Raw genomic sequence first — 8,995 nt, 5'->3', positions numbered from 1 at the left:
TTTGGGGTACCAAGTGAATCTGCGCCATTGTTCTTGGTAGCAATGAGCAGCGCCAACAGCGGCTCTAAAATCGACAGATAAGCCTTTGAAAAAATCCAATATTCGCAGCCGTTTGCTTGGAGTTGCATGCATAAATTGATGGGCGAACATTTGCAAGTGGTCAGAAAAACAACAACAACAACAGACAAAAAGGAAATAGTGCAGCAAAAGTCGCCAGAAAAAATTGCAGCTGCCGCTACTGACATTGCTGGCTGCGCATCGCATAATCGTCTACCGACTGCCGCTGTCTTAGAAGTAAGCGCAACAAATGCACTCGTACATAGGCCAGTAAGAAAGAAAACCAATAAAGATTGCAAAAAAAATATTAAAAAATAAATAAAAAGAAGAAAAGAAAACAAATAGAAATTTTAACGACGCGCGCAACTCAACCAAATGTAAGCAACAGCCAACCGTACGCATAGCCAGTGAATGAGCAACACTAAATCGCCAACCAACCAAACAAGCAAGCAACAAATGAACCAACCGACAACGAATTCCAAGCCATACCCTCAGGAATCGTGACTTATCGATCGCTTTGATATGCGCATTGAATTCCTGTAATATTTCGCAACAGTCGATACACACCAACATCATCAGCATCAGCATCAGCATCAGCATCAGCACCGCCAGTGCCAACGCCACCAATGGCCCCTTGAAATGAAAAGATCGCCAGCAGTCAGCTAACATCTTGGCTACTCCAGCCAATTGGCTGCGCTTGTGCTTTTGCCACTGCAGGGCGAGTGTGAGTATCGCCAGTAGTTGGTTACTTTTGTTGTTGCAATTCGCTGTCCGCCCCTGATCGCATTCATGTTGTGGTGCGCTGATGATGATGACGACGACGATGGCTGGCAAAGGCGACACAACGACACATACAACAGAGAGAGGCTCAAGCTGGCCAAAGAATGAACGATAATTTGGTGGACGACAACGACGACGACGATGAGTATGGTGTAATGATTACCGGCCGCCAGATTCCTTTACATTGTTGTGATGATGCGGCTGCTGGTGATGATGCTGTGGCGATGTTGACGATGATCGCCAAAGCGCGGGCGCAACAGTTTTTTGGTTTTACAATGGTTACCCGCTAGCTGGTTGCTATGTATTTTTTTTTTTTTTTCAAATGTATGTATGTATCCGTCTGTATGTCGCTTGTCGGCCTGTCGACGTTCTCGTTCGAAGTCATCGTCATTGTCCTCTATGCACACGTTAATGCTGGGTAAATGCGGTGGCGGTTATTGAAGTCAATTTAACCTTGAAATATGCGCTCGTTGGTAGCTGTTTTGCGCGCGTTGCAATTCCCTCTGATTTGGATCATTGGTTGCATTGTTTGGCTTATTACAATTTTACATGCGTGTCCAAGCAAGCGAGTTGAGACACGTTCATATTCATGTTCGCGTACACATTCGCTTACATGTTGCGGTGGATGATTTCTTTTTTCTGCGCAGTTAGGCCAGGTTGTGAGATTGCATTGGAATTGTGGTAGGCCGGAAAATCGAAGGTTTTCCAAGCACTCCGCAATGTTTGTCCATGGCACTTGAGGCCCAGAAAAGGGAAAGTATGGACACAACAAGTAGGCGTTGCGAGCTATTACACCTCTGCGAACATTTCAAACTCTTTGCTGAGTCTGAGTGGTTTTTCGAAGGAGCGTAAAACCCGAAACTCATTCATCCTCGGTTGGATAACAAATTGCGCCCCTGCCCTTTCAATCCTGATTCTTTCATCCTTTATTTGAGAAGCGAATTTCGGCCCTGTCCTGTCAAACCTTACTCTCGTTCTCAGTTTGAGAAGGGAATTTCGCCACTACCGTCAATCCTCACTCTTTCATCCTCTGTCTGAGAATACTTCCCCCCCTCCCCCCTTGCCCCGTTGCACAAACGGCTTCCATATACCTAATTCATAATTTATCTGATGTATTTGACACCTCCTGTTATACATATCCGGCCCTGCAATTGGCTTCGACCCAATTGGAAATTTCAAAGACCCGCAGAGTTCAAGCCTATTCCATTTTGCAACAGAGTGCGGCCTTAGTTTGCACTCCCGGACAATGTTTGTAGTGGTGCGAGTGGTTTTCACGTTCCTTAGGAGCAGCTTGGCTTACACTACAGACCTTTATTTCTTTTCCACACCATTTTTAGTCGATTAAACAGTGCGCTGCATTTAATATTGCAGATATCTACGATTGGAAACCCATTTCCATTGTACCTAAAGTAGAAAAGCATCTGAAATTGCCCACCAGTTGTCAGCCATCTCCAGTTTTACTATCCGCCTTGGCTCTTTTAGTTCACAATCCAATGATCGGATACTAAACCAGATTAGTATGGGACCACCTCTCTGAGACACAACCTTTCCGATGCAAAAAGAATTATCGAAATCGGTTGACGTGGTCCAAAGTTATGCGGTAACATACAAAAATAAAAAATAAATAAATAAAAAATATTCCGACGAACTGATAACCTCCTCCTTTTTTGGAAGTCGGTTAAAAAGAATGTTGCTCCGACAACCTTCCAAACAACTGCCTTTCTGTGCCCGGAATTCTGATCGGCGTGGCACAATCCAAAAGAATACAGTCGACACTTTGTCTTCATTATTTCATCTAAGATCACTCAATCCAGAGGTAGCAAATCCGACAAAGCATTACCAGTCTCACATAGCGTTGTTACTGATTGGTTGGTTGGAGTGCCTCCCAAGTCGCCACTCATGATTCAATTAGCGCATAATAGCGCCATTTTGCTGGACTTCTCGGGGACGGTTTTATTCTACCGAGCCGTAGTCAAACATTTTTGCAGTTTAAGCAAATCACTTTGAGTCGCTTAGAAATTTGTGCATATCGCTTATTGTAGCGCTAGATAAATCAACTAACTGTTGTATATCTTAAGAAAGTCAAACCTCAGCATTCACACAGGAAACGATATACTGTTTCCTCGCTGTCCTCTAGCCAGCAGCTGCAGAAAATAGTTGTGATAGCCATCACAATCCAAAAACATTTACCCTTGGCCTACTAAGCAGATCTGCTGATTTTTTTCCTGCTAAGCTTCGGGCAAAGTTCACATGCTAACTTACAAGTCTGTATCTCTGACCAACTTGTCATTGCCTTAAGTGTTCCTATGGGCGAGAACCCAGACAAGACAAGTCAATGTATCTTGCGTTCTTTGACTAGCTTCGACGTGGTATCAGTAGATGATATAGCTCGGAGTGCTGCCTGGCTGTCTGAATAAATCATCGCTCTTTCTTTGGTAGTAGCACTACTAGTTTCTCCATTTCTTTCTGGATAGAAACCGCACAAGTAAATTAAAGTCAGAATCTTGGCTTGATTCAATGTGGTTCGTGGTTTTGTTTGCTATTGACCGAAGGCTTAATACTGCGCTATGCTCAAAGGATTTCGTTTGCAACAGCCCCGTCTTCCTGTGAGGGAACATATTCAGTCCTTCTTGAGTTGCTCTGCTCACAGCACCTTATATACCGAGGCATTCAAGCCTTTGCATATCTATAAAGGCGAAGAAAGCCAAAATGGCTTTCTGGCTTCTTATGAGTTTAACAGGGAAATTCTGGTCACTCTCTTTAAAAGCTCTCTACTATGTTTCGAAAAACTAATTGAAAGATCTGATAACGAGTAGATCTTAGCGGTATTCTGTTCACCTTTTAGCTAAATTATTTTTTTTTATTAAATTAAATTAAAAAATTTATTGAGTTTGAGGCCGTTTCTAATAAAAAATGTTGTGGAAAAATAACAAATAATTTACACACTATAAGGACATAAAAATAACAAAAAAAAAAATAACTTAAATTAAAATATAAATAAATTTTTCTTTTTTAAAACAATAGAAAGTAATAAATTAAATTAAATTTAATCAAGAAACAATGAAGCAAAAATAAATACAAATTACTTTCAAAACCTAAATGAAATTAAATAATTTTTTTTCTTAAAACAGAAAAATATAAAAAATAGATCAGAAAAGAGAAAAAAAAATAAATAAAAAAAGAAGAAAATAGTGCATACTTAATTAAAAAATACATAACATTAAGAAAACAAGTTTTTATTTTTAAAATAAAATCTAAAAATTAAAAGGGAATTAAATTAAAAGAAGATGAAAAGTAAAATTAGATCCTAAAAATTAAATGAAACGAAAAATATAATTAGCGTATTAAAACAATAGAATCTAAAAATTAAAAGAAAATTATATTAACAAAAGAAAAACAAATTAAATTTAAAAAGGAAAAATTAAGTAAAATAACTGCCTGAAAATTAAATGAAAGTAAAAAAATTATATCTTATATTTAAACAATAACATCTAAAAATAAGAAGAAAATTAAACCAAAAAAAGAAAACAAAATTTTATTTAAAAAAGAAAAAATAAAATAAGTTCCTAAAAATTTACTGAAATTCCAAAAAATAACATTTTTATTTTTAAAAGTTTTAAATGAAACAATAAAAACAGACACTAAAACAAAATTAAATTGAATAAGAAAGCAATATAGATTAAAAAAGCTCGTAAAAATAAAACCAATGCATAAAATAAGTTTCTAAAAATTAAATGTAATTGAAGCAAAAAAATATTTATTTTTCTTTTTAAAACAATAAAATCTAAGAATTAAAAGAAAATTGGGCTAGAAAAGAAAAAAAATGTAAAAAAAATGTCCACTGCTCGAGGACTCGAACTCGTATCTCTTTGGTCACTCAGCCATTGCGACTGTTTGAGCGACACGAGCTAAATGATATACAAGTGCTTTCTCTCAAAATAGCTTTTCACCACGAGTGGTGAGTGGGAGAGCTTTCTTGTAGACTTTTGTGCTAGAATAACTAAAGTCCTTCGAGCTATCTTGTCATCTGTCTTTAATTTGTCTTACGAAAGACGTTTTACTATCTTTGCCCGAATTTTCCTGTAAAATGACTCTCGTAATTGATTCCACGTATAACTCACCACGTTACGGCTGCAAAAATCGAATGATATGTTTTTCGATATCAATACCGATTTTATCGTAATAAGTTATTCCTGCTATCAGATATTCTTACTATTTTTATCGATAAATTTCTGATATTTCTTTAACATATATTTATTTATCGATATATTTATCGATCTTTTGACAACTGAAAGGTCATAATAAAGTTAAAAAATTATGTTTCTATGCTATCATTATAGTTTTCGTTATCGATATATTTACTTACTGCGTTATCGATATATTTATCGATATCAAAAGCTTAATTTTCTAATCGCTTAACAGTAAACCAAAACTGTACCAATTTTCCCTCCTTTTTTTGAGTTCCACCACTTGTGCATAAAAGTTCTTCCATACTTTCTTCCTCCATTGCGCTCTTGCCACTTACAGTTAAGGAGTTAAGTTTTACCAAAGATAAGGTGGGCCTAACCGCAAACTCAATTTTCGTGCTGTTCCAGTGAATTATTATGAAAATTGATTTGAAATCTGAGCTGCTCGCCTACCGAAAAAGCCATTCCAACTGCATCTTAGAAGAAAAAAAAATCAATTTTTATTTTCACAGTCAGAATATAGTTGGGAAACTATGCATATATATGCATATGTACATATGTATGTACACCCGCTATACTCATAATATGTATTTCTCTTGCTATCCTTATTTCTAACATTTGTCACAAAAATTTTTTTCCACTACTTGCAAGTAAACTAATTGTAAGCAATAGGAAATATCTGCAATTAGCGATCACTGAACAACCTTCATTGCTGCTTTTGCTGTTAATGCTGTTGTTATTTTTGTTATTTTTGTAGTTGTTGAGCGTGCACATGGACTTGTGAATTTCCCTTTCTTGTTTTAGTACAAACATTCATACATCCAACCATATATCGACTTTGATCTGTGTTCGATTGGCTGTTATGCTGCTGTCAGGGCTACATAGTGGCGGCCGGCTCTGGCCGTGTGGCTCCAAAATGAGGTGGCGAGGCACGCAGACCATTATTTGCCGCTAATTAAGCTCACCGCGTGCGCGCATAGGCATATATAAACAAACAAACAAACATGTATGTGTGCATACGTAAAATTTACAGCCAAGCCAACGCAGGAAAAATACCAGTTGCCAATTCCAGCATCTCCGCGCCGACGACGAAGGTCCTCTGGCCGCTGGTTGTACATAGCCGTGCACGCCGTCGGACGCACAGAAGGACAGGCAGACAGACCAACGAAGAGATACAGCAGCACTACCGCTTTTGTTGCACTCTGTTTTTTTTTTTTAGATTTTTAATTTCTGTTTTTTTTTTTTGCATTTTAGTTGTGCTATCGATTGGGCAGGCGGCTTCTGGAACGGCTTTGGTGGCAATTAATTCCACCACAGCAGTCCAAAACTGATAAATGTTGTGAATGTGCGCACACAGGTCGGTGAGTCGATGAATCGATGGCGCGGGTCGAATTGAGCCGCGTAGCAACGAATTCGTTGGGCGTACGGGTAGAGGTTGGTCGGCGCGGCGCGTTAGAGTCGTGTTTTGGTGATTTTAACTCACATTTCATTTCGTTCGATTTGGACATTTTCATCTGATTTCAGTTAGTCCAATGGCGAATTAGGTTCACTGAGTTGTTGTTGTTGTTTTTGTGTATGAACTTCTCAGTGCCTGAAATTCCTCAGCGGCTCATTGCGGTCGCATATGGCCATTGATTAGCTGGTTGTTTATACGAGCACTGGTATTCGGCTCCGTTTGGGGACTTACATATGTATGCACCATGTTCGTGTATTTCGTGCGTATTCCTCATTATTTATTTCCTTATTTCTGCAGTTGAGTTGGGTTATTTTGTGCGCGGCAATGATGTGTCGCCGTCCATCGATAGATCGATCTGGCCATGCGAATTGCCTAAATTAACAATTACTAACTGAGGTTTCGCGCAAACTTTTGTTGTTGGTTGTTGCCAATTTTTGTTTTTCACTCTGTCGCAGCAATCACATAATATACGCTCCGAGGTTTCCTCTTCTAGTCCACAAAACCTGCAGTTCGTTTCCTCAGAGAGTACCATCCCTTTAGGAACTCTGCTGTGTATCTTCTGGATGGAACAAAGACAGGCTAAGGGCCGACCAGACTCCTATGGGCATCGAATTTCGCTAGAATGTCAGCCCGTTCGTTGCCACCGAAGCCCTCATGGCCAGGAACCCACCACAGGGCTACTCTGTTGTTGGCCCCTAATTTTACCAGTACCTTTTCTCAACTGACCACTCCCTTTGCCTCCGTTTTGCAAGAGTCAAGTGCTCTAAACGCTGTCGGCTATCCGACATGACGTTTATTGTTCCCCCATTAGTCTTTCTGCGAAAACATTCGTTGACAAAGACTTCAATTGCAACCTTGAATATAGTTAGGTATATGCCCATCCGGTAGCTTTTGAAATCTAGGTCCATACACACCCATTCTCAAATTTGGAACCATCAGTGTACCAAACTGGAGTTCCCTTGCTGATCATGGCGATTATCATTTTACAGGTATCCTTTTCAGGTACCTTGTAGGGCTTTATAAAGGTCAGCTTCGGTAGCATTGAGTCTATGAATTTTACTACGGGATCATTTATGAATGGTTTTAGGACACCCAAAATTACCCTTTAAGTCACCACTTTTCAAGCTACTTAGGGGGGCTCCAGCAAGCCTTTTTCTCTATAAATGCGGTTAGAGGTGGTATACCTCTGATGATTCCAAGCGCCTCTGTCGGGCACGTGCACAAACCAGACGCTGGAGCCTACTCAGAGTGACGTTTGAGATTTCTTGCTTGGCTTTTGGCCACCTGTTGACCTTCCTTCTTTTGGTAAGTGGGACGATGGCAGACTCCTTTGGGTTAATTGACAGGCCCTGTTCAGCACACCATCCTACGTTTACGTTTAGAGCAGGATGCATCCTGTAGCATAAGGTCTCCTCATCCCAGCCTACCACGTTGATAACAAGGCCATCAGCATATTCATATGCATTAAAGCCATTCTCTTTAAGTCTTTCTAAAAGTTCGCCTATAACCAGTATCCACAATAGGCGAGATAGGACCCCCTTAAGGGCAGCCACATGTGGCCATTACCTTTTACCTTCTAGTACGACTATTACGGCTCTGGACTTCAGCAAACTCATGAGTCGGTTATGAGTTTTGGAATGATATGTCAAGAAATGCACACAGAGAAATCTTTTTATAATATATTGCCTTTTCAAAGACTTGGGTCGGCCATGTATTGACTTTCACAAAGTGGTTAATCCTGAGATAGGTGTCCCTCACATGAAAGTCAATGCGTTTTTCTAAAGTTTTGATTAGAAAAAAGCTGAAGAATCAGCTATGCGCCTTTGGGAGATTATCTTGGGTTTTCCCCGCATTGTGTATGAATACGACCTGCACCTCTTTTCATGATGATGACTCGCTCTCAAGAGTCTGACCAAGGTACCAAATATAGATAGGATTATGATTAAAATAACGGTTCATTATTATGCAGGAAAATACTTGTATTATACCCAAAGGTATTTTTTGGAAATGTCATCAGATCTGCACCGTTCATTCGATTTTCAAAACTGAGGTGCCAAATTAAAGGCCTGTAGATGTGCAATGATTTTTTTAAGAGTTGCCACTTGTTAAAAATTTAATTAAAATTATTTATAAAGGTTAGTAAATTATTACAATATGGGTTTCAATCGAAATGCTTTTGAAAAGGCTTTATTTCTTAACTGTATACATGTAGCAAGGTTGCCAGCTGTTTAAACAATCAAATTAAATTTGAACTAAAGCAATTAGATAATTCAGATATGAATCGCAATTTGGATGTCAAACGAAAGAGATTTCTTATAAATATTCGGACTCATTTTAGAGTCAGAAAAATCACAGAATTCTGAGTTGTAACCCTCATTATGAGCTGAAAAAAAGAGTCAAAAAATAGCATATTTCCCTTCTTAGAAGGACACGCCAACATGAGTCCAATTTAGGAGTCATATTAGAGTCTGAAATATGACGCTTCTTTATAATTCTGATTATTAATAAGATTTTA

The sequence above is a fragment of the Rhagoletis pomonella genome, unplaced genomic scaffold (assembly GCF_013731165.1).
Source record: "Rhagoletis pomonella isolate Grant_MI unplaced genomic scaffold, Rhpom_1.0 Rhpom_scaffold_00003, whole genome shotgun sequence".
Taxonomy (NCBI): Eukaryota; Metazoa; Arthropoda; class Insecta; order Diptera; family Tephritidae; genus Rhagoletis; species Rhagoletis pomonella.
This window is presented reverse-complemented; position numbering follows the sequence as displayed.